Raw genomic sequence first — 26,039 nt, 5'->3', positions numbered from 1 at the left:
AATTTTCTTATTCTTTTTGGTCTTTTTATATATTGTTAAGGTTTTAATTGACCAAACAATAAAATTTACTTACTTAAAAACTCTCAATACAATCCACAAAAAAGATTAAAAAGAAGTTTAACTAGAAATAAATACAGTTATTTTTAAAGACCTGATTGTAAATTGGTAGAACTGTTTCTGCATGTCAGCATTATTACAGTGCTAAGTGGTGTGTTTGGAAGCTTATCTTATACTTGTGACCAGATGACGACCCTCCTTTTTGATCACTTTATGAAACATGCATTTCTTACTAAAATGTCACAAGCGCTTATAGAGGTGCTTTCAAAAAACAAAATTATGAAAATTCTTAAGTTTGTTAGTTTAAGTTGGGCCTCATTCTTAATGAGTAAAATTATACGGCTGGTTGTGTCACATGGTCGCTAAAGTTATTTTTGCAAATTGCTTAAAATCCAGCATAACTTTTCCCTTCATAAAGTAAAATTACTTCTCCGCTTTTGTATTGATGATCATGATAATACTTGGAATAAGTAGTACATTTTGTATTTGGATTTGTACATGGTAAAAAGTTGTTCTTTGTAACGAGTCTAGCAGGAACTTCAGTAGTGTGCTGTTATTTTTTATGACAGGTTCAGAAATGTGCATGTTCCAAGCTTCGAGAATTGTATGCTGCGATTTGAGAAGGAGTCTGTATTAAGGCCTTGAAATGCAATTGTAAAAAAGGGCTTTTTTGATAATAATGGTATACCTAGTGTTTCTCCTCCTCCTCCCCCCTCCCCGGATCCACACTACCCCCCACGGATCCCCCCTGACCCCCAAGACATGTCATTCCCACCCCACAAAATTCATAGGGTTGTGGGGTACTTCCTCACTGACTGTTTTGCTCTGAGTGATGGCACGTGGCCTGCTTGCATGTGCACATCCGCATAAAAGCAACTGTAGGTTAGCTCCAGGGTATGTGAGATAATTCGTTACCAATGTTTTTTTATTTGCACTCCTATTTATTCTTATTTTTTTTTTTACTCCTCCTTTTGCGATTAAACTGTTTTTTGCTTTCAATAGTTCAAACCAATATATATTTGCACCAAAAATATCACGTTTTCCAGTGATGTGCATTAAAACTAAAATAACAATTAAAAAATTCTCTAACTGTAATACAATTGTTTGCTAGAAACCACCCTCGTAGTCACACATGCTTGTCGTTCCGCAGAATTACTGTCTTTTTTTTCTCACTTTTTCACTGCTGTAAACGCACCTCCAGGACACCATGAGCAGTTTCACACTTCCCTACTTTATACGCTGGAGGAATGTAAAGCAGTTGCATTGTATAACTGTTCTATACCCAGGATAATATACTTCATCGCTAACCATTTAGAAGGTCTCAAAGGCCACTGCACTCCAAACCAAAACATAAAAGGTAAAAGACATTGCCATGTAAAATGCCAATAACTCTCACTTTTGAAAATGCGAGACCTATTGCACTGCAAACGCTTGTTATACATTGGTGTAGATCTCCTTATTGAGCTGAGTGTATTACATATTGGTTATTGTGTGCATTTGCTGATGTCTTGCACTCCTCTCTGATAAGCCTAAGGCTGCTCGATCACGCTCTCCCTTAGAAGAGCACCTTGGGATTTTCAGAGCAAGACCCTTTTCATTCATAAGGGAAACCCTGGACTCTTTGCACAATATATCTCATTTTAATATTTTTTGTGAAGAGCCAGCTTCCTACAGATAGCCACAGAGAAAGCTACCTTCCAGGAAAGGACCTGAAAGGGGCACAAATTGAGTGCATCAAAAGGTAGGCCCATTAGCCTCGTTAGAACAATACTGAGGTTCCACACCAGGGCAGGTGGCAAGAAAAAACGAGTTACTTACCTGTACACTATGGTTCTCCAGTATTGAATCTTTCATAGAGTCACATGCTTTGTGTCAGAATAGTCAGCAGTGAATAAACGAAACAGCATTGGTAGGATAGACCCCCTTTTTTTGTGTAGGGCTCTGTCTCCTAATATTAGGCATCATAATGAGTTATGCTGCTGCAAAACTAAGTTATGCATACACATGCTTATCACCATGTTAATATAATATATGAAACAAGATATAATAGACAAATCAAAAATATATATATATATATATATATATATATATATATATATATATATATTATAAGAGAGTACCTCAGTGAAACAGGTGCCTTAGAACTGCTTGTCCAACTGCGGTGTCCACTTTCCACGCTGTGTCCAGACAATGTCTGGTAAACGTGTGTGCATTTGTCCGTGTCACCGCTCAGCAAATGTCCGGAAGCGATACTCCCGCGAACAATGCGGTCGACGTTGCAATCTTTCTTGTGGAATGTGCGCAAACTCTAGCGCGCAAAGGCTTTTCTGCCTTCTCATGATAGAGTGATGGCCGAAGCTATCCATCATGAAATGGAAGATCTTGATAAAGTGAAGCCTTTCCTGGGTCCCGCAAAGGCAATAAGCAACTGGTCTGTATTCCAAAATGATTTTGTCTTGTCAATGTAAAAGTTCTGATGTCCAAAGTGTGGAGCGATTTCTCTGCCACTGAAGATGGATTCTTGAAATATGTAGGTAATACAATGGGTTCGTTGAGATGGAACACCATAGGGACTTTGGGGATACATTTTGAATTTGTCCTGAGAATGACTCTGTCTGATTTAAATTGAAGAAATGGTTCAGACACAGAGAACACTTGTATCTCACTGACTCTCCTGGCGAAAGTCAAGGCGAGTAATAATGCTACTTCCAAGAGACGAACTGTAAGTCAGCATTGTGAATCGGTTCGAAAGGAAGCTTCATGCGACATGACAACACTACATTAAGCTGCCACAGAATGGATGGTTGCTTAACAGGAGGGAACACTCTGAACAGTCCTTTTAAGAATTTCTTTATAATCCTTTGCGACCAAAGCGATGGATGATTTGGCGTTCTACGATACCTCGATATAGCTGCAAGATGTACTTTTATTGAAGCATGGGATAACCCAGCTTTGGCCAGGTGAAGCAGGTATGGTAGAATTTGCTCCGGCGAGGAGTGAAAAGGATCCAGATGTTGATCAGAACACCAATGGCGAAATCTTTTCCATTTTGCTGTATAAGTTTTATTGGTAGATAGTGCTAGAGAGTTTGCTAATATATCCTTGCAGTCCTGAGGAATGTTTAAGGAATAAAATTCGTGCTCATGAGGTTCCAGGCGGACAAGTTCAGAGAGGTTAGTTGCGGATGAAGATCTTGCCCCTCTCTCATAGAGATTAGGTCTTGTATCAATGGAAACTGTACTCTGAATAACCGACAGCTGAGGGAGTTCCGAGAACCAGAACTGTCTCGGCCAAGCTGGGGCTACTAAGATCAGATGGCACGGTTCCACTCTCATTTTCCGTAGTATCCTTGGAATGACAGGAAACGGGGGAAATGCGTATGCAAACGAACAAGTTACTTACCTTCGGCAGCGGTTTTTCTGGTGGATACAGTATCTGCCTGTGGATTCCTCACCTTGTGAATATCCCCTGCGCCAGCATTCTACGGAATTTTTTCCCCAGCGCTCCACGCCGATGTGGACGTCATAATACCACGGCTCCACACGCGACTCCGTATGACGCAACTGGAGCCATAAGAGAGCCACATCGGCGTGATGACGTTAGTTCCACCCATTTTTTCCGTGCCTCCGAGGCGAACAGGTGGACCGACAACAGAATCAAAGTATACATAGTATACAACATTCAAACAAATATAGATAGTACATATACAAAAAGGAAAGCTTAAGAACATAAGCATTTCCTAGAAGTGTACCAGAAAGAAAGAAGTTACAATATAAAACATGTCAAACAAAGCATCCTTTAAGGTATACAAAGGTGGCAACGGGGAGGCGGGTGGGCCAGTGAGAAATCCATAGGCAGATACTGTATCCACCATAAAAAGCGCTACCGAAGGTAAGTAACTTGTTCTTCTGATGGATACATCTGCCAGTGGATTCCACATCTTGTGAATAGATTCCCACAGCAGTCCCACTCCCGGAGGAGGGTGTCCACCTTCCTATACCAAAAAGTCCTGCAAGACAGAGCGCACAAAATGGCCCTACCTCCTCATCTTAGAGTCTAAGCAATAATGCTTTGCGAAAGTATGGAGGGAGGCCCAAGTCGCCGCCTTACAAATGTCTGCAACTGGAACACCCCTGGCCAAAGCAGATGTAGAAGACTTGGCTCTAGTTGAATGAGCTCTAATACCCTCAGGAGGAACCTTACCAGCAAGGGCGTAGCAGATCTTGATGGTTAGGATGATCCACCTGGACAGAGTGCGCTTGTGCACAGCTTTGCCTTTAGAGTGTCCAATATAGCCCACGAAGAGCTGATCATTCAAACGAAAATCCTTAGTTCTGTCCAAATAAAAGCTCACAGCTCTTTTAGGGTCCAATCGGTGAAGTCTCTCCTCCTCCTTGAAAGGATGAGGGGGGAGGATAAAACACAGGGAGAGTAATGGACTGCCCCAGATGAAATGGAGCAACTACCTTAGGTAGGAAAGCAGCCCTGGTCCCGAGGACCATCCTTTCAGCATGCAAGGATAAAAAAACGGGGTTTTCGAAGTAAGAGCTTGAAGCTCACTCACCCTCCTTGCCGAGGTTATGGCTACAAGAAAGACCGTTTTAAAAGACAACAGCCTCAAAGGACAGCTATTAAGGGGCTCAAAAGGGGACCCCATCAAAAAAGTTGAGACAAGATTAAGGTTCTACTGTGGCATTACAAAGGGAGTAGGTGGAAACCTGTTAGTAAGACCTTTGATAAATCTTAAAACAATAGGAGATTTAAACAACGATGGCTGACCTGGAAGACACAGACAAGGCTGACAAATAGCCCTTAATTGTGGCCACAGCACAACCTTGCTGAGCCAAGGAAAGAGCAAACTGAAGAACATTAGAAAGATGGGATTTTAAAGGGTCAATTGATCTCTCTCCACACCTTTTAACAAATTTCGACCACCTGTAGGAGTAAATAGACTTGGTGGAGTGTCGCCCGGCCGATAAAATAACATCCACCACATCAGGCGGGCGAGAGAAGGAACTCAGGTTGCCCCGTTCAATCTCCAGGCTCGAAGGTGCAGGCTCTGGAGGTGGGGGTGTAGAACCTGCCCCTCCGACTGCGAGACGAGGTCTGCCCTGAGAGGGAGACGGAGCGGAGGGTGCGACGAAAGGTGAAGTAGATCTGTGTACCACACCCTTCTTGGCCAATCCGGGGCGATCAATATAACTTGGGCCCGGTCTTGGCGAATCTTCCTGAGGAATCAAGGGTATGAGAGGAAACGCGTAAAGGAGTTGTGAGCCCCAACTCAACTGAAACGCGTCCCCTAACGCCCCCTGCATCGGAAACTGGAGACTGCAGAATGACGGGCAATGCGCGTTCGAGAGTGGCAAAAAGGTCCACCCGAGGAGTCCCCCCCACGTCCGGAAGATGTACTGAACTACCTCTGGATGAAGCCTCCACTCATGGTCGGCGGAAAACTGTCGACTGAGACTGTCCGCACGTACGTTCAGCACCCCGGCCAGATGATTCACCATCAAGCAAATCCGATGGTCCTGAGTGTGAGAAAGTGGCTCTGTATATACTGTTCCCTAATAGGTACAGGGTGTACAGAGTCCACAGTCCCCCAGAGGCTGATAGAGGTCAAAGTTAGGTATGACCTTACTCTCAAAAGTGGTAGCTTGGTCGAGCAGTAAGGCAGTACCCAGAGGACAGTGTAAAGCATTTATTGTACACACTCAGTCAGCAAATGGTTTCACACACTCAATAACTGAACTCTAGGCCAATGGTTTATATATATAAAATATATGCTTGTTTTATTTTTAGAACCACAAAGGGGGTAAAAATATACTTTCTCAGAATGAGAGGTTGAATATAAATACTTTTGTCTTAAGCAATAAATTTGTGTAAACAGTCACAGTTGGTTGCAATAAACAATCCTATTTCCTAAACATAACAATGCATTGAGCTCAATGGTAAATTCAGGTTATTTGTAATAAATTACTTTTCAGATTACTTTTGGAATTCCAGGTCTGGCTCCTAGAACCAGCCTTGGGTCAGTATTCAGAATCAAGTGATGAAAGTCGACTTAATAACTGTAATGATTTTTAAATAATATTTAGCTATTTCAAAAGTTAGCACTTAGAAAATATTTCAAAGAAAACATTCAATGGATCTCTATGGCAAGAAATTCACATTGCAGGTAGAGTACTTTATCGTTACTTTAGTAATCCAGGACTGGGTGCCTAGACCCAGGACTGGGGTCCTTATCAAAAGCAGGTAAGTAATTTTGTTTGCAGAATTGGTACGATTTTAAAAGAATATTTCAAATTTGCAAAAATAGACACTTAGAAGAAATTTCACAGAAAAGCAGACAATGGTTTCCTATGGGAGAAAAATGAGTTAGAGGTAAGTATAGTTGTGAACACTTTTCAGGGTCAGGGCTGGGCACCAAGATCCAGCACTGGGAGCTCACCTAGGAGCAGGTGAGTAAATTCGTTTTTGTCACTTGGCTGATTTTTGGTGAATTTTTGCAGTTTTGAAAAGTTCACACTTAGAAGATTTTTGAAGAAAAAGCCAGTCAATGTTACCCTATGAGGAAAATGAAGTTAGCGGTTTAAGGGTAAGTACTCGACTGGCAGTGTTGAAATTCCGGGCATGGACTCAGGGGTCCCCCAGTGTCAGGTAGGTACAGTTGGTTCACCCTCAGCGGTTTCAGGACGGCCGGGTGCAGAGAGAGTTGGGCCCAATGTTATCCTATGAGGGATAGGGGGGCCTTGGTTGGTGGCTGCTGTCTGGCAAGCCACGCGGCTGTGGGAGCTGGGCTCCTGGTCACTTACTCAGGGCAAGTGGGGAAGTAGGTTAGTGTAGAGAGGGCACTGCCAGGGCCACTCGGGCGGCTGGGTGCAGGGTGCTTTTGAGCCTTAGGGCGCTCAATGGAAATCAATGGGAATGTTCCGGTTTGGAAAAAGGCTGCAGGCTCGGGGACGAGGATGTTTCGGGTGCCACCACCACTTCGAGAGGTAAGTTGGGTAGTTGTAGGTTAGGTGGGTACCCCGGGATTGGGCACAGGGGGCCGCAGGGCGCCGGGTGCAGGGGTGCCTTTTGACGTCGGGAATCTTACCCTCTGGTTGATCGCGGCTGGGGTGGCACTTGGTTCTGAGGCTGCAGGCTTCTTCCGGGATGTCGAGGGGGGTCCTTGGGTGCCGGACTCTGGGTCACAGTCGCCGTGGGGTCGTCCTCTGGGTCTTTGTCCACTCCGGCACTGGCCAGGCTTGGCTGGTGCAGAGTGTGTTGGGTCCGCGGTCCCGGGCTGGTGCCAGGGATAGCAAATAGGTTTCTTGAGTAGAGCCTCTACTCGTGGGAGTCCCAGGGGCTTAGAGCTAAAAGGTAGCCAGGTCCTCCGGGGTTGGTGAAGTTGCTGGCCACGAGGGATGCCGCGCTGGTGCAGGTTCGAGAGTCGACAGGCCGGTAGGGCTGGGGCCAAAGCAGTTGGTGTCTTCTTCTCTTTTTAGCAGCTGCAGGGCAGGTCTTTGTTATTCTTGCTCTTCTTGTCGTTTTCTATCTGGAATCTAAGGAAGGAAGGTTCAGGGTGCCCCTAAATACTAGATTTAGGGGCGTTACAGGTAGGTGAAGGCCAGGGACCAATGGGTCCCTGTCCTGGGGTGGGTACACCCCCTATCCTGCCTCTCTCCTGTGGGAGGGGGGCAGTAGCCTAATCCTGATAGGGTAGGGCCTCCCATCTTCAAGATGGCGAGAGCCCGGAGATGTGCTTCACCTCGCCTCCCCCACCTGAGGGGTGGGGTGGGCAGGCTGGCACATCCCCTGTCCTTGTATGGGGTTTCCGGCCAAGCTTCCCGCCAGAGTGGGGGGTTGCAGTGGCCTGGGGAAACTCCAAATGGCGGCCTGCCTTTGAAGCTTCCCTTTGCTCATCCTGGGGGAGGAGATTTCTCACCTCACCCAGGATGTGCATTGTTGCAGGCCCGGGAGAGCAGGGGCTCTCCCACCCAGGGGTCCAGCAACGTGTCTGCTGTGTGGCAGCCTGGGCAGCCTCAGAGCAGACGTGGATTGTAAGTTAGCTGTAAGGGGGCATCTCTAAGATGCCCTCTGGGGTGCTTAGTACATTAAATCCTACACTGGCATCAGTGTGGGTTCAATGTGCTGAGAAGTTTGATACCAAACTTCCCAGGCTTCAGTGGTGCCAATATGGTGCTGTGGAGCTCGTGTTTGACAAGCTCTCAGCACCATGTACTCTGAAATGACAGCACGGCACTTACAGTGCTCAGGAATGGACCCGGGTACTGTAGGGGCACAGGGCTCCTGCTCCTGTGCCCACACCATAGGCGTAATGCACCCAGCTAGAGGGGTGGCTGACATATGCCTTGGCAGTGTAGGTGATGGGCATGGTACACAGTGATGTGTGCCATGTCGACTCTTTGTTTTGTCCTGCACCCAGACACTCAGCCTGCAAGGGCAGTGTGTGTGTAAGGGTACAGGGCCTCTGAGGGTGGCACAATGAGTGCTGCAGCCCTTAGAGGCCTTCCCTGGTCACAAGGCCCTGGGTACCTAGGGTACCATTTACTAGGGGCTGACATGTGGCTAGGGTTTGCCAATTTGGAGTTTGTGTGGTTTAAGGAAGGAACATAGGCCCTGGGCACCAGATTGGCAGGAACCCAGGGTACACTCAATCGAAGTTCATTCAGCAATTTAGCAAAAAGTGGGGGCATACCATGCAAGAAAGATGGCACTTTCTCACACTGAGCCCAGGACCAGAGTCGCAAAGCCTCGTTGCAGAGACGGTACGACCCTACTCCTCCCTGCTTGTTGACAAACCACATCGCAGTAGTGTTGTCCGTCAGAACTTGTACCGGCTGACCGGGAAGGGAGGAAGGCCATGAGCGTCAAACGTATCGCCCGCAATTCTAGAAGATTGATATGAGACAATCTTTCCTCTGGAGACCAAAGACCCTTGATCTCCAGATCCCCCAGATGAGCACCCCACCCCATGGTGGAGGCATCCGTTTTGACTGTGGCCACCGTTGGAGGAAGATGAAAGGGCTTTCCTTGAGACAGGTTGCCCTCCACGCTCCACCAAGACAGATCCGCCGCAGCTTCTCTGGAGATCCTGACTGACTCCCTGAGATCTCCGTTGTGCTGATACCACTGCCTGCGGAGACACCACTAGAGCGCCATCATGTGCCAGCGTGCATGGTTAACCAACAGAATGCAGGAGGCGAACAGACCGAGCCGGCGAAGGACCTTCAGAACAGTAACAACCGCTCCATTGTGGAATAAAGGGATAATCTCCTGAATGTCGAGAATTCTTTGCGGAGGAGGAAATGCTCGACACACAGTAGTGTCCAGTACCGCCCCTATGAACAGGTTGCGCTGAGAGGGCACCAGGTGAGATTTGGGCACATTGATTGAAAAACCCAAGTTGAATAAAAGCTGAGATGTTACCTGCAGATGATGTTGCACCATCCCTGGCGACTCTGCTTTCAGAAGCCAGTCGTCCAAGTAGGGGAAAACCGGAATCCCCGACCTCCTGAGATGGGCAGCCACCACCGCCATCACCTTGGTGAAGACTCGAGGTGCAGTAGTAAGACCAAACGGGAGAACCGCAAACTGGTAGTGTTGCGACCCAAACGTAAAACGGAGATACTTCCTGTGCGACTTCAGGATTGGGATGAGGAAATACGCATCCTGCAAGTCGATCGACACCATCCAGTCTTCTTGCTGCAACGCTTGAAGAACCCGTGCAAGGGTTAGCATCTTGAATTTCTCCTGCTTCAGGTAAAAATTCAAGTCTTTGAGGTCCAGGGTCAGACGCAATCTGCCGTCCTTTTTGGGAATCATGAAATACCGGGAGTAGCATCCCGACCCCTTTCCTGCTCTGGAACCACCTCTATCGCACCTTTTTGTAGCAATGCAAGAACCGCCTTCTGCAGAAGAAGCAGATGGTCCTCTGAGCAAAAACCTTGGCAAGGAAATTCCCGAAAGGGAAGGGCGTACCCATTCTCCACAAGGTTTAAAATCCAAAGGTCCGTCGGTGACGATTTCCAACCTCACAGAAAGTGGGACAGCCGACCCCCAACAGGCCTCACATGATCGAGGATGGAGGATCTAGGGCTGCTTCCCTGTAGCCTCATTGGGAGCAGAGGAGGCTGAGGAGGAGGAGGGATTGCGGCCAGAACCACGCCGACCCCTTTGTCTTCCTCTATAGGAACCGAAGAGAGGATTTTGCTGCTGCTGAGGTTGAGGTTGACGGAAGGAACGAAAGGATGACCTCCCAAATCCCCTATACTTTCTGAAGCCAAACCCTTTTGACTGCGTCTGCAAACCTAAAGATTTCGCAGTAGCTCTGCTTTCCTTCAATCTTTGCAGGGCGGAATCCGCTTTTTCCCTATCAAAGGGTAAGTCGACCAAAGTGGCCTGAACATCCGCAGAGAAACCGGAAGAGCGAAGCCAAGCCTGCCTTCTAATGGCTATAGAAGATCCCATAATTCTGGCCACGGAATCAACCGTATCTAGGCCCGATTGAATAACTTGCCTAGCAGCAGCTCGAGTGCCTGCAACAACCTCCATAAAAGAGCCCTTCTCCTCATCAGGCAGTTTAGGAGCTAACTGCTTCACAGAGTCCATCAAAGCATGAACGTAGCGGCCCAATAAGCAAGTGGCATTTGTTGATTTAAGCGTCATACTTCCAGAAGAGAAGACTTTTTCAGCCGACTGCTCGATCTTCTTTGAGTCCCTGTCAGCTGGAGCCTGTGGAAAAGCACCTGAAGATTGTTTTGAACAGGATGCCTGCACTACAAGACTCTCTGGAGAAGGGTGCGAGGAAAGAAAGCTCGGATCCCCTGGAGCCACGCTATCTCCTCGCCACAGTTCTGGAAACCACAGGTTAAGAAAATGGCTTGTGCCAAACGTCCATAACAGGCTCTAAGATAGCCTCCTTAAAAGGTAACAGAGGCTCGACAATGGAAGGAGGAGAATAAAGGACTTCAGTCAAAAGGTTTGGCTTATATTCCGCAGAAGGCAACTGCAAGTCCAACAGCTCCGCAGCCTTCCTGATAACCAAATGGTAAGGAGCCAACTCTTGAGGAGGAGAAGAATGCTCCCATTCAGGAGTAGTGTCCAATCCACTTGCCTCCTGAATACCTTCAAATTCATCAGTGAAGTCACTCACTTGACCTTACTCCACTTCCTCTGCCCGATATTGCTCTTCCTCTATAATCCTCTGAGCCTCTCTTCGAGAGCGGCTCCAAGGACACGGCGTCAAAGGCGCCGTACGCGGAGTCGGCGGCGATGGAGGAGTCGGCGGCGTCAGACGCGGTGCAGCTGGAGTCGAGGGAGGCTCCGACGAAGGCATGCAATCCAGTCGAGGACAGGAGGAAGGCTCTCCAGACGGAGCCAGGAACTGCCATGACGGAGCCATCGGCAAGAAGGGCATAAAAGGTGCCTGAGCGTAGTGTTGCGGCACGCCCAAACTCAACGCCATTGGACCCACGGGACCTGAAGGTGCAACGGATGGGAAGGCTGCTCTCTGGAAAACACCATACATAGCATTAAGGAAAAGCGTTGGATCCGCACCCGGAGTCGGGAAATGCGGGTATGGATTTGAACCTGAATTCGGCCGAGGAGTAGCTGGAGCCGGAGCCTTAGAATCCTCTTCTGGAGCCACAGGTTCACCTTCAGGCACAGGCGAAAGATCAACAACCTGTCCGGCTCGGTGTCGGAAGCTTGAGAATCCACCGGCGCCGGAGACTGCGCCGAAGATAACTTGGGCGAAGGTGACTTCTCCGGAGAAACACGAGAAGGGGAAGACGAAGGAGAGACAAAGTCCTTACTTCGATGTTGAGGCGACGGCGACCTCGAAGCCTTACTCTTCGACGATCGGCGCCGACTCCGACAGGTCTCTTTTCCGACCTCTGCCCTTCTTCTTCGCCTTAGCCATGAAAAGCTTCGCTTTTCTCTCTTTCAGTGCTTTAGGATTCATTTTCCTGCAGCAGGAACTGTCCGCCACGTCGTGGTCCGACGAAAGAAACCATAAGCAGTCTTCATAGGGGTCAGTAATGAACATGTCATTACCTACACGGCTTGAATCCTGACTTCCACGACGAAGACATGAGTATTCCAGAAACAGTAACTCACAAGGAGACTACAAAGTAACAGGAGAGTCCTGGAAAACCGCTACGCGTCGACGGCGCGGAAAAAAGGGGACTGACGTCATCACGCTGACATGGCTCTCTTATGGCTCCGGTGACGTCATACGGAGTCGCGAGCGGAGCCGTGGTATTATGACGTCCACGTCGGCGTGGAGAGCTGGGGAAAAAATTCCGTAGAATGCTGGCGCAGGGAATATTCACAAGGTGAGGAATCCACTGGCAGATGTATCCATCTCCATCCAACGAATGTGTAGTGCATTTCCCCACGAGCCCTTCTGAGGGAATCGGCTTGCAAAATGTTTGCATTTCTTGTAGTGCTGATTTGCAAATAAGTCCAGAGTTGGCGTACCCCACAGCCTGAATATCCTGAATAGCTGGGTTTGATCTAGCTCCCATTCGTGACTGATTGAAGCCGATCTGCTTAGACTGTCTGCTCTCGTGTTTTGTACTCCAGGGACATGCTGTACCTGTAAGGAAATGTTGTGCCATAGCATCCAGTTCCAAATCTCTTGGGCTTGCGCTGAGAGATTTTTTGACTTTGTGCCCCCCTGTTTCAGTAAGTAAAACATAGTTGTCGTACTGTCTGTCTCGACTAAAACAGGTGAATTTAGAATGCTGGGTAGGAAGCTTGCAGTCCCAGGAACACTGCTCTTAACTCGAGCATGTTGATATGCAATTGGGCTTCCTGCATTGACCAATGACCCTGTATTTCCAGTTCGTGAAGATGCGCTCCCCATCCGTTTAACAAGACATCTGTTGTCATTACATAGCTTGGAGATTGGGGTTCGAACAGCAGACCTTGTGATAAGTTGTCCCTGATGCCCCACCATGACAGAGCTGGTCTGATCTGAGGGTTGATTGTAATTCGATCCTCGAAGGATCCTTGGGCTTGAACCCTTTGTTTGTTGAGTAGTTCTTGCAGCGGCCGCATGCAAAGTCGACAACTGGGGACTAATGGAATGCAAGAAGATATTCCCAGCAATGATTTGTAGATCCTCACTGAAGCAAACCTTTTTTTTATTTTTAATCGTGTTGTCAGTTCTATTATCTTTTGCGTGCGCTCCTTCGAGGGGTACGCTTTTGCTTCCCGAGTTCGTAATTCGGCTCCTAGGAACTGGAGCGACTGTGCTGGTGCCCGGAAAGACTTCTCCATGTTGATTCGCAATCCTAATTTCTGGAATAGAACCACGCAGCTTTCTAGGGCTTGCTTCCTGGAACGATGCCCCTTTTATAAGCCAGTTGTCCAGATACGGATATATCTGGTGGCCTTGCTGTCTCTAATGCGCCGCGACCGATGCCATGCATTTTGTGAATACCCTTGGCGCAGATCTGAATTGGTAGTGGCGTCCCGCCACTGTGAATCGTAGATACTGCCTGTGTTTGATGTGAATTGGTATGTGAAAATAGGCATCTAAGAGATCTAATGATGCCATGTAATCTCCTCTGCATAACAATAGGAGAATCTCTTGCAGCGACAGCATACGAAACAAAGTCTTTTTGATATATTTGTTCAGGCTTCTCAGATCCATTACCTGCCTCCATTTGGAGGACTGCTTCTTCCGCACGAGGAAAAAATGAGAGTAGAATCCTTTCCCTCGCTGAAGAGATGGAACCTCCTCTATAGCTCCTTTCACGATGAGGGCCAAGACTTCCGCCTTGAAAGCCGATAGATGATTCTGGTTTCTGTGAATGGAAGGTTGTGCTGGAGGTTTTTGTATAAACTCTAGGGTGTGACCATGATGTATAATGTCCAACACTCATCTGTCTGATGTTATTGACAGCAATTGATGCAAACAATGAGAGCGGTAATGGATCGGATTGGGGCGTGACGTGGTGGACGGCGCCTGAAAATCGTCAGTCTCTTATTGGAGCCCTGAGCCCTTCCTCTCGTGGCAGGCTTTCTCCCAGACTGCTGCTGCTAAGAGGTGTTAGAGGAGCGAAATTGCGGATTACTACTGTATTGACAGTATCCCTGTTGGTAAGGTTGATACCTGTTAGATTGAAAGGAAGATCTCTGATTGAACCTACCTCATGATCCTCTTCCACGAAAAGTTTGAAAATGTCCTTGCTGCAGAGAGCCTAAGGCTTTTGCAGTATCCGTATCTGCTTTTATTCCTTGTAATGCTATATTAACATGCTTTCCGAAAAGGTTCTCGCCATCAAAAGGCATATCCACTATTTTTGCCTGCACTTCGGGCCTGAAAGATGTAGCCTTCAGCCACCCCTGTTGTCGAAGCCATACCGCTCCAGCCATTTGCCTAAAATCAAATCGACGAAATGTCCATGGCTATGTCGATGGACTCGGAAGCAGCCCTAGCTCCATCTTGCAGAATTAGAGCCGCCTCTTCCTTCTTGTCGTCTGGAAGATGAGCTAGAAGTGGAGCAATGTCCGACCACATCTGTCGGTTGTAACGACTGACCAGCGCCGCGTTGATCGAGGCCGTTGCCAAAACTGCAAAACGCTTCCCTGCACCATCCATCTCTTTTCCCTCTTTGTCAGGAGGAGCGGACAATGTAGAGACCGGGTTCTTGGAGTGTCTTTGTGCTGCTTGCATCACTACTGATTCGGGTCGAGGGTGACCGATCAGGCATGCTGGAGATGTTTCGGGGGCACGATACTTCTTATCGATCCTGGGAACTGATACTGCAACCGATGCAGGATTTTGCATAATTTTCAGCCCTTCATTCCATATGTGATCAATAATTGGAATTGTCCTTAACGATTTTCTGGAAGTTTCTTTAAAATCATGTAGAAAGCATTCATTTTCCTTCACCTGCATACGAAGCTCGAATCTTTTGGAAGCTTTCTCCATTAGCTCATGGAAGCCACCAATGTCTTCCGGTGGTGAGTTTGCCGGAGGTGGTGCTGGACCCGGCGAAGGAATGACATATTGATCCCACTCATCGACTCCAGGGTCGAGACGGTCGTCATCAACGACGTAGTCGTCGCTGAGGTAGTCGACGTCTTAATCGCCGTCGAGACTGAAGACACCTTGGTTTTCGTTGACGGGAGCAACGACAGAACTCTTTCCTCAGAAGACTTCTTGAGAGGTGTATGAGGTAAAGAAGACGAGTCTTTGGCCTTTGGCTTCTCTGTTTCTTTACCTCAACTTTCTCCTCAGACAACTCCCTCTTATGTTTAGAAGAGGAGTGTCCTTTGGTTTCCCCTCTCAAGAGTCAGAGTCTGAGGCAGTCGTCTTCTTTTGAAGCCATAATAATAATCGCGCTTCTCTGTCTTTTAAGGTTTTTGCTGAGAATGTGCGACAGTACTTGCACTCCATAGGGATGTGCTTAGGGTGAAGGCAGAACAGGCATTCCTTGTAAGGGTCCTCAGAGTATAATCTGGCCTTCGCACAAGATTTGCAAGATTGAAAAGCCTCTTTAGAGCTTTCAGACATGGTGAAGTAAAAGAGGAAAAACAATACCTCAATCCAAGAACTGTAGGAGGGTCAAAAGTTCACCAAGTAACAAGAGCTGAGCAGAGCTCAGGGAAACTCCTTCTCACACGACGGCGGTTGGAAATATGAGGTATGGTGGTTGTGCTGGGGATTGTGATCTCAGGACTGGCAGCTGAGTGGTTGGTGTTAAGACCAAATAATAATGTTGACATGTTACAAAACTATATACTGCCCTATGGGTTTTCTATGCAGTTTTTTCTTTTACTGCTATGGTTATTCTTTTACCATGAGACTCCCACCATGACGACGGGGAAGATACAAAGCATGTGAATCTATGAAAGATTCAATACTGAAAAATCCTTTTGAGTCCCTCCATAAAAGCCTTGATAACAGGAACCCTAAAAAGTATGTTTGATGTTTCGAAGGTAAGCAGCCACAGCCGCCAGATGAAGCCTGATGGAAGTGCAAGCAAGGCTTGAGTTCTGCAAGTTGAGCAGATCAAAGGCACCGCCCTGAATCGGTGCCTGGAGAGGGGCAACATGTCTAGGAAGATAGTAGTGCACTAACACTTTTCATTTAGCGGCACAGCAGGCTCTGGTTGTAGGCCTGCATGCCTCTTTAAGAATGGCCATAGATTCTGAAAGCAGACTGAGGTACCCAAACTCTAAGACTTGAGGAGCCACATCACAAGATGGAGCAGTTTGGGGTTTGAATGTCTGAGCGTGCCCTGATGTTGTGAGAGGATATTCAGCCAGTTGGGCAGCTTTTCCTGAGGGTCTAGAGCTAGGTCAAGGGGTAGGGTGAACTATGGCTACCTGGCCCAGGTTGGGGATACTAAGATGGGAGTGAGGAATGTTTGCTGAAGTCTGCGAATCATGAACGGAAGCAGTAGGAGAGGTGAAAAAGTGTAGGCAAATATCCCCGACCACTTCATCCATAGTGGACCACCCATGAACTGTAGGTGTGGGAACCTGGAGGCGAAGCTTGGGCATTTTGAGTTTTCTACAGTGGCATCCGGTAAATGTGGGGCAGCCCTTGGGGTGGAGTTACCATTTTGTGGACTTATTGCTGCATACTGCTAAGCAGGTCTGAGAAATCATTCTCCATCCTGGGTATGCACTGTATCAGGGGACGGACTTTGTGGTCTATTACCCCATGCCAAATGAACTGGGCTAGAGCAGCAACTGCAGGAAGGAATATGCTACTTACCAGTATGCATCTGTTCTTGGCATGTAGAGCTGCAGCGCCACACACTTAGGATAGTAGATCGCCATCTGGTGTTGGGCTCGGATGCTTGCAGGTTGTTGTTGTCTTCGGAATAAGTCTTTGGTCACGAGATAGGTGACTCCTCCCTTGGACTACAGTGCGCATGGACATCCACTCCATCCTCAGATTGTTTTTCGCCATGATGGGAAATGATGGAGTTTATAAAAATAAAGAAAGGATGTCCATGTGCAATTTCTAAGTAAGACGATGCTGGAACAGATACAGGTCCCGGGGAGGTGGGTGGGCGTGTGTGGCTCTGCAGCTCTACATGCCAAGAACAGATGCATACTGGTAAGGAGCATATTCCGTTCGAGGCATATGAGCTGCAGATCACACACTTAGGATAGGCTATATAGAAGTGTCCCCCCTAGCGGTGGTCACCTGTATCAGTTGCAGCAGTTTGGAATAAAGTTTTAAGGACAGCCTGACCCACAGAAGCTTGTTGTTTCGCTTGCACGTCAACACAGTAGTGTTTAGTGAAGGTGTGTGTTGTAGACCATGTGGCTGCCTTACAAATATCTTCTCTAAGGGAATGTTTCCTAAGAATGCCATGGAAGCCCCTATTTTGCGTGTGGAATGCGCTCTAGGGGGAACTGTTAGAGTGCGTTTAGCCTTGTGGTAGCATATTTGGATACATTTAACTATCCACCTGGCTATTCCGGATTTGGAAATGGGGTTGCCTTTATGTGGTGGAGAGAAAGCAACAAACAATTGTTTGGTTTTGCGAAAAGATTTGGTTCTATCAATGTAATAAAGCAGGGCTCCTTTAATGTCTAAGGTATGAAGAGCTCTTTCAGCTACAGAGTCTGGATTTGGGACGAACACTGGTAGCTCGACTGATTGGTTAAGATGGAATGGAGAAATGACTTTTGGTAGGAATTTAGGATTTGTTCCAAGAACCACTTTGTTACGGTGTAGCTGTAGGAATGGTTCTTGTATGGTTAAAGCCTGGATCTCACTTACCCTTCTAAGGGATGTGATAGCAATAAGGAACGCTACTTTCCATGTAAGGAACTGTAGTTCACATTTATGCAGAGGTTCAAATGGGGGACCCATGAGCCTTGTGAGAACAATATTTAGGTTCCACACTGGAGAGGGTGGTAATCTGGAAAGAATAATCCTTTTAAGACCTTCCAAGAAGGCTTTGATCGCTGGTACTCTAAATAATGACAAGTGTTGTCGATTTTGTAAGTAGGCTGCTAATGCTGCTAGGTGGAGACGTATGGATGAGTACGCTAAATTACATCTTTGCAAGTGTAGTAAGTAGCAAATGATGTTCTGGATGGATGCATCCAGTGGGCGTATATCATTGTTAGTGCAGTAAATGGCAAATCTTTTCCATTTTGCAGCGTAGCAGGCTCTAATAGTAGGCCGTCTGGCCTCTTTTATAATATTCATGCAGTCTGGTGGTAGGTTGAGGTAACCGAACTCTAGGACTTCAGGAGCCAGATCGCTAGGTTCAGTTGATGTGGATCTGGGTGTCTGATTTCTCCATGGTTTTGGGTTAATAAGGACGGGGAGAGGCGCAGTTTTTGGTATGGAACTAGAGAGAGTTCCAGCAGTGTTGTGAACCAGGGTTGACGCGCCCATGTGGGAGCTATTAGTATCAGTTTGAGAGACTGTTGCCTGAGTTTGCGTACCACGAATGGAATGAGTGGGAGAGGCGGAAAAGCATACGCAAATCTGCCTGACCAGTTCATCCATATTGCATTGCCCTTCGACTGTGGGTGGGGAAACCTGGCGGCGAAGGTTGGGCATTTTGCGTTTGTGTGTGGCGAACAGGTCTATGTCTGGTTGGCCCCATTTTTGGAAGAATGCAGGGCTCGAAAAATCATAAAAAATGCACTAAACCTGCAGGTCTAGTAACCTACAAAATCTCCTTGACCCAACTGAAATGCACTTGACCTCTAATCTGAAAACTGAGCAAATGTGACAAGTTAACAAGATTTAAAAGCATTTTTATTGCTCATTTACTTTGTGAGCAATAAAGATGCCTTTAAATCTTACTATCTTGTCACATTTCCCCTGTTTTCAAAGGCAGAGGTCAAGTGTCAATTTGTATTCCTACTCGCCAGTAAGGGCGAGTAGGACCTAAAAATAGCTCGTCCTGTATTAATCCGACACGCAAATGCGAGCGGTTGAGAGAATTTTTCGAGCCCTGGAATGGGAGTAGGACTTGTGGGTGTAATTCCCATTCGTGGATCTGTTGAGTTTGTCGACTCAACAGGTCGGCAATCTGATTGTGAACTCCTGGAAGGTGTTCTGCTAGTAGGTATATGTTCTGGGGAATGGCAAATCTCCAAATGTTCTGTGCGAGCTGGGACAGCTGGAGAGAATGTGTGCCTCCTTGTTTTTGTATGTAATACACGGCTGTCATGTTGTCCGTCCGGATGAGGACAGTTTTGTTCTGGAGATGTAATTGGAATGATTTTAGTGCTAGGAATACTGCCAGTAGCTCCAGGTAATTGAAATGGAGCCCTTTCTGTTGAGTGGTCCATGTGCCCTGAGTGGTGTGTGTTAGGAGATGGGCTCCCCATCCTGTGAGAGATGCATCGGTTGTCAGCACTATTTGTGGAAGAGGCTCTAAGAACGGCCGCCCTTTGGTCAGGTTTATAGTGTTCCACCATTTTAGAGAGCGATGTTAGCGGCTGTCCACCAACACCAGATCTGCCAGTTGTCCGTGAGCCTGATTCCACTGACGTGCTAGACATTCTTGCAAGGGACGCATTTGAAGTCTTGCATAAGGCACAATGAAGATGCATGACGCCATCATGCCTATGAGTTGCATCAACACTCTTGCTGGAAGAGAGTGTTGGGTTTGAAATTTTGCGATGAGAGCTTGTATTTTGGCTATTCTGGCTGGGCTGGGATATGCTAGTGCTTTGGAGGTATTTATGGTGGCTCCCAGATATTGATGTATGTGGGAGGGTTGGAGATGAGATTTGGGATAGTTTATTGTGCATCCCAAGTTGTGTAAGATTTGAATAGTTTGGTGAGTGTGTAGGATGCATTTGTTGAATGAATTGGCTTTTATGAGCCAATCGTCTAGATAGGGGAAGACATGAATTTGTTATCTCCTGAGATGCGCTGCTACTACTGCTAGGCATTTGGTGAATACTCTGGGCGCAGTTGTTACCCCGAATGGAAGGACTGTAAACTGATAGTGTTGTCCGTCCACCACAAATCTTAGATACTTCCTGTGAGCATGATGCATGGGGATGTGAAAATAGGCGTCCTTGAGGTCTAATGTGGCAAGGAAATCGGCTTGTTGTAGTAGTGGGGGTACTTGTTGAAGAGTGATCATATGGAAATGATCTGAGTTTATGTACTGATTTAGGAGTCTGAGGTCCAGAATTGGTCTGAGCATCTCGTCATTTTTGGGGATTAGGAAGTAAAGTGAGTATACCCCTGTACCCTGATGTTGTAAGGGAACTGGTTCTATTGCGTGTTTTTGAAGCAATGAGAGCACTTCTTGTTTGAGGAGCGTAAGATGGTCTGGTGACATATAGCGTTGCTTGGGTAGAATGTGTGTGGGGGGGGGGGGGGGGGTAGTGGTGAGTTCCAGGCAGTAACCATACTGGATAATTTGTCTTACCCACTTGTCTGTTGTGATGGAGTTCCAGACAGGTAGGATCTGTTTGAGTCTTCCCCCGACTGGAGTAGAATCGTCTGGGGGGAGTGGGGGAAAGTCACTGTTTTGTGGCGGGAGAGGTACGAGTGTTGGTACTGCCTCGACCTCGTCCCTTGGTGTTGTTTCCTCTATATCCCCCTCTAAAATATCCTCTACTGGGGGATGTTTGTGTAGAGGGTTTGAATGTGGAGGAGGTGTCTGCTCCAATGTTTTTGGAGGCTCCTCTGTAGAAGGAGCGTCGAAAGGAGCCACGTGGTTGTGGAGACTGCAATGCTCCCATGGATTTAGCAGTCTCGGTGTCTTTTTTCATTTTCTCAAGTGCAGTGTCTACTGCTGGTCCAAACAGTTGTTCTTGATTAAATGGTTGGCTAAGTATAGTAGTTTGTACTTCTGGCTTAAAGCCTGAAATACGTAGCCATGCATGGCGTCTAAGGAGTACACTTGTGTTTATTGCCCTAGAGGCAGTGTCTGCGGCGTCAAGTGCACATTTAATTGAGGCATTTGAGATAAGTTTTCCCCCTTGTATAAGGTCATTTGCCTGGGCCTTGTATTGGTCTGGTAGGTGTTGTATCAGGTCTTCTAACTGATCATAGTGAGCCCTATCGTAGCGTGCTAATAGGGCTTGGGTGTTGGCGATAGGCCAATGATTAGCGGCTTGTGCTGCTAATCTTTTGCCCGATGCCTCTAATAGTTTGGATTCCTTGTCGGAGGGCGGTGTATCTCCCATAGTTTGGGAGTTGGCGCGTTTCCTTGCGTTGGAAACGACCAGAAAATCCAGAGGGAGCTGCCCTTTGATGTAACAAGGATCTTCTGGGGCAGGTCTATATTTTTTCTCAATTCTTGGGTTGAGTACCCTGGCCCGCACGGGGTCTTTAAATACTTCTGTGGCGTGTTTTATGACCCCTTTAATCATGGGAAAAATTTGAACCGACTTCTGAGATTGTTCTAAAGTGTCTAAGAGGAAGTCTTCCTCAGGTGCATCAGAGTGCATGGTGACGCCATGATAAAGTGCTGCTCTGTGTACTAGTTGTCCAAACCCCAGGTGGTCATCTGGAGGTGATGGCTTGGAGGGATATGGTGTAGGGTCAGGCATATCTGGTAGAGGGTATGCCCAGTTATCCAATGGTACGGTATCTGGATTTGTGAACGGATTATTAAGATCATCAGGATCACTCGGATCACCCCCTCCCCCTAGGTCATCATCATCATCATCCTGTGGGGGTGGTGTATGTGATGGAGATGGTAGAGGTAATGGTGGTGTGGGCGTGGGGTAGGAGGTGGTACAGGAGAGGAAGGAGGAATTGGTGATGTTGCCGAGTCCTTCTTCTTTATAGGAACTGGGGCAGGTGGTGTATCCGGTTTCCGTTTCCTACAAGGTACAGCAGTGACATGTCCAGTTTTTGGATTAATATAGATTCTTTTTTGTGTTGGATCTGGGTGGAAAAGCTCTTGGTCTTCAGGAACAGACTTTGGCGCCGATTTTTTCGGTTCCGATCGAGGTTTAGGGAGATCGGAAGAGTCTTTGGCTTTAGGAGGTGTATTATAGTCCTTAGCCGGTGGTTTCGGTACCGATGAAGGTTTAGGCGTCGATGAAGGTTTCGGTGCCGAAGTTGAGTCTTTGAGCTTGGGAGCTTTCGGTGCCGGTTTGTCTAAGGGCCTCGGTGTTTTCGGTGCCGAAGGCGCCGGAGCCGGTTTCGGTGCAGAGAGGTCTTGTGTCTTCGGTGCCGGTGGCACAATGATATGTGGTTTGCTCGGGCCCGAGCCACTGGAAGGCTTGTGTTTCTTCGGAGCCGAGCCCGAAGGCGAAGCTTCTGAAGGGTGTTTTCAGTCTCGACTCGGGCCAGCTGATGAAGTCTTGACCAATGCCTTTGGTATTGGAGGGGTTGGGGTAGGGGCAGTGGTACTCACGCGTTGCCCTGGAGTAATGGGGTCGTCTGCTTCTGAGATAATTTGAAGTTCCTCGGAATCTTCTTCCGGGACATCGGGACCCTCATCGAAGATGTTTTCTGGTTCCGGGGCTGGTCTGTGTGCCATGATATGGCATCGAGCTCTTCGATCCCGAATGGTCTTTTTGGATCGAAATGCGGCGCAGGCTGGACAGCTGGACTTGTTGTGTTCTGGCGACAGGCACAGGTTACAGACCTTATGATTGTCACTGTGAGGGAATTTTGCTCCACACCGGGGGCATTTTTTAAACGGCGTCCTTTCCATGAGCAGTAGGCCTCACGGCGCGGATAGGTCCAATCGCCCGTGTCGACGTCCGGAACCGGTCCGATGAATTCGATGTCGAGTGAAGGTGCCTCAATGTAGTTTTGTAAAAGTTTTTCGCTTCGAAAGCTTGTTTTTGAAGTTTTCTACTGGAGTGGAAAAGTTACATCCGAACTCAATGGCGGATAAAAACAATCTGAGGATGGAGTGGATGCCCATGCGCACTGTAGTCCAAGGGAGGAGTCACCTATCTCTTGACCAATGACTTCTTCCGAAGACAACAACAACCTGCAAGCATCCAAGCCCAACACCAGATGGTGATCTACTATCCTAAGTGTGTGATCTGCAGCTCATATGCCTCGAACATGAGTGTTTCTGTAAGTGAAACATGACAGTTGTGTTGTCTGTCCAAACGAGTATCACTTTGTGTTAGATGTGGGGTAGAACCGTTTTGAGAGCTGGCTGGATGCCTACAACTCCAGGTGGTTGATGTGGAGACCCTGTTGATTGTGCACCCACAATCCTTGGTCAGCTCCTGCAAATGCACCCACCAGCCAGTGAGAGAGGAATCTGTTGTAATGGTCATCTGTGGCACTGGGTCGAAGAAGTGCAGGTCTTTCAACAGGTTGTTAGAATTCCACCACTGCAGAGAGCATTAATTATTGCCCCTGATCAACTCTAGATCCTGCCTATTACCCTTCACTTGTGACCACAGTACTGCTATGGCACTCCTGCAACGTGCACAAGAGTACCTTGGCATGTGGGACTATAGGAATGCAAGAGATATTATGTCTAGGAGGTGCATGACCTTTTTGACCATTGCCTGATGATCTGGCTGGAAAAGAGGGAGCAGCACGTGGAACGCATCGACCCTTGCAGGGAGTACGCCTTCCCTGTGCGAGTGTAGAGTATGGCTCCTTGGAAGGGCTGCACCTGAAGGGGCTGGAAATAAGATTTGGTGGCACTGATGTTAAAACCTAGGCTGTGCAAGAGATTTATTGTGGCTTGGGTGCGGGCTAGGTATTGCTATTCCGTTGATTACTTTATCAGGCAATCGTCTAGGTAAGGGAAGTTGTGTACGCTGCTTCTTCTGAGGTGAGCGGCTATGATGGAAAGAGACTTTGTAAACACCCTGGGAGCTAAGGTCACTCCAAAGGGCAGCACTTTGAACTGATAATGCTGACCACAAACCAGAGGAACAGGCGATATGCTGGGTGAATAAATGCCGATGTGGAAGTAGGCATCCTTCAGATGGACAGCGGTCGTAATATCACCTTACTGTAGTAGAGCAATGACGTACTTCAGTGTACCCATGTAGAAGTGTTCTGACAGGAGGAAATTGTTGAGGTCGGAGCTCGAGAATGGGCTTTAGTGTCCCATCCTTCTTGGGAATGAGTAAGTATACCCCCCCCCCCCGCGGTGTTGTGGTGGTACAGGCTCTTAGGACCTTTTGCTGAGTAATCATGCATTTCCTCTTGGAGCAGATGCTGATGTTCCAGTGAGAGATTGTGTCTGCGCAGGACAGGGGAGGTTGGGGGCAGGGATGTAAGGGAGTCACTTTGGTGGCGAAGCTCCTTTGAGGGCTGCGCCTTTACCCCTGCCCCTGCCATTAATATTTTTATATCCTACCCTGTAGTAACCCCAAGAGAGTTTTTGCTTTTGCTGTTGCCGTCGAAAGGAAGCGGATATCTTGGGGCGGTGGTTTTAGTCCCTCCATGATATTGTGTATGCCGAAAGGAGCCATGGGCAGATGGGGTATGTAAGGCACCCATGACTTTAGCAGTCTCAGTTTTCTTTATTTTTCCAGCATCTGGTCAACATGAGGGCCGAACAGTTGCTGGCCATCAAAAGGCAAGCTGACTAGGTGCTACTGTACCTCTGATTAAAAACCAGAAACATACAGTCAGGCATGTCTTCGAAGGAGGATATTGGTATTTACCCCCTTGAGCATTGATGTCTGAAGCATATAGGGCACATCTAATGTTAGTGATGGAAATCATTTTCCCCTCTGCTTCTAACTTCTGACCCCTCTTTTTGTACTAGGCTGGGCCACTACATGTTTCTCTGCTGGGAAAATTTTCTTATCCTCCAGGTCAGGAGAAGGGAATATGCTATTATCCAGGCCTGTGGACCACTAGGAGTCAGGGGGCAGTTGTGACCTAATGTACCAGGGGTTGAAAACAGAAGCTTTGTACTTGTTGTCGACCCTAGGCATGATGACTTGTGCCTTGACCGGCTCCTTGAAGATGTCAGAGGCAGGTTTGAGCATCCCCCAAAGAATTGGTAACTACTGTATGAATCTTTGGGTGGTAGACAGTGTCTCCATGATGAAGAAGTCACCCTCCTCAGGCTGTTTATGCATTTCCACTTTGTAGAAAGCAGCTGCCTTTTGCAACACCTTGTGGTAGGCAGTTGTGTTATTCGGTTTAGTTGGATGGAGATCAGGGCCAGTATCAGCCGTGGGCTAAACATCGTAATCATCGCACGGGTCGTCATGCTGTTGTCGGTCTTAGGATGTTTCATACGGGTCACAGTGAGAGGGTGCACTTTCGCCCCTCAAATCCTGAAGGAGGGGGAACGCTGAGGAGGTGCTGTAAAAGGGTGTACTGGTAACGGCGGTGAGGGTCAGCGTGGAAGAGGTGGAGGCAAAGGTGGCGGGGGTGAAGAGCGAGGCAGAGGCAAGCATTGCAAAGGAGGTGGAGGAGAGGTGCCCTTCTCATGGTGTTGACATTTTGTGGGCACTGATTCAGACGGTAGATTCAGAACCTCATCAAAAGTCAGTTTCCTCATTGAAGGATGAGTGCCCTTTCTTCAAGGAGAATTCATATTCAGTCTCAGGATAAATAGGTTTACTTTGTTTGGCATTGAGCTTCTCCTGAAGGCGATAGAGAATTGGCTGATCCTGGACCTCGGTAACCGCAGAGGATGATGCCTTGGATGCCAGTTTTCTCTGAGCTGAGAATGTCTGCTGGCACTAGCCGATTTTCAGATCTGAAGGGTTGGGCTCCAAGAGCGAACATGTGGGCGTCTTCGATGCCAGAGTCAAAGAGCCGGTCGAAATCCAAGGGCATGGCTTGGCAGGAGGCTTCGACACAGAGTTGTGTGTGCATCGGCTCAGACTTGGCAGGCCAGTGCAGATCATGGCGTTGGGGCAGTTGTGGACCGGAGGCCACATAACTGGCCTGTGTGCCCGATACTCACACCTCCTCGGAGGAGATACTTGTCTTGCAAGTGGTGTCGAGGGGAAGGAGGTGGGATGTTGGTACTCACTTTGGCCTTCTTCGGAAGTGAACACAGTGCAGGTGGAGGCCGATTCATTTCTACATTGGAACCAGAGTCCTC

The 26,039-nt window shown here is 47.7% G+C and overlaps 1 protein-coding gene across 17 annotated transcripts in view; it reads right to left on the bottom strand.

Annotated features, from left to right (window-relative positions):
• Window positions 1–26,039, bottom strand: part of CLASRP (CLK4 associating serine/arginine rich protein) — a 900,118-nt gene that overhangs the window by 443,991 nt on the left and 430,088 nt on the right. The gene's annotated exons all lie outside the window — the stretch shown is intronic.

Source organism: Triturus cristatus, chromosome 9, assembly GCF_964204655.1.
Source record: "Triturus cristatus chromosome 9, aTriCri1.1, whole genome shotgun sequence".
NCBI classification, from domain to species: Eukaryota; Metazoa; Chordata; class Amphibia; order Caudata; family Salamandridae; genus Triturus; species Triturus cristatus.
Note: the sequence above shows the minus strand (reverse complement) of the source record. Positions and strands in the feature narration are given on the sequence as shown.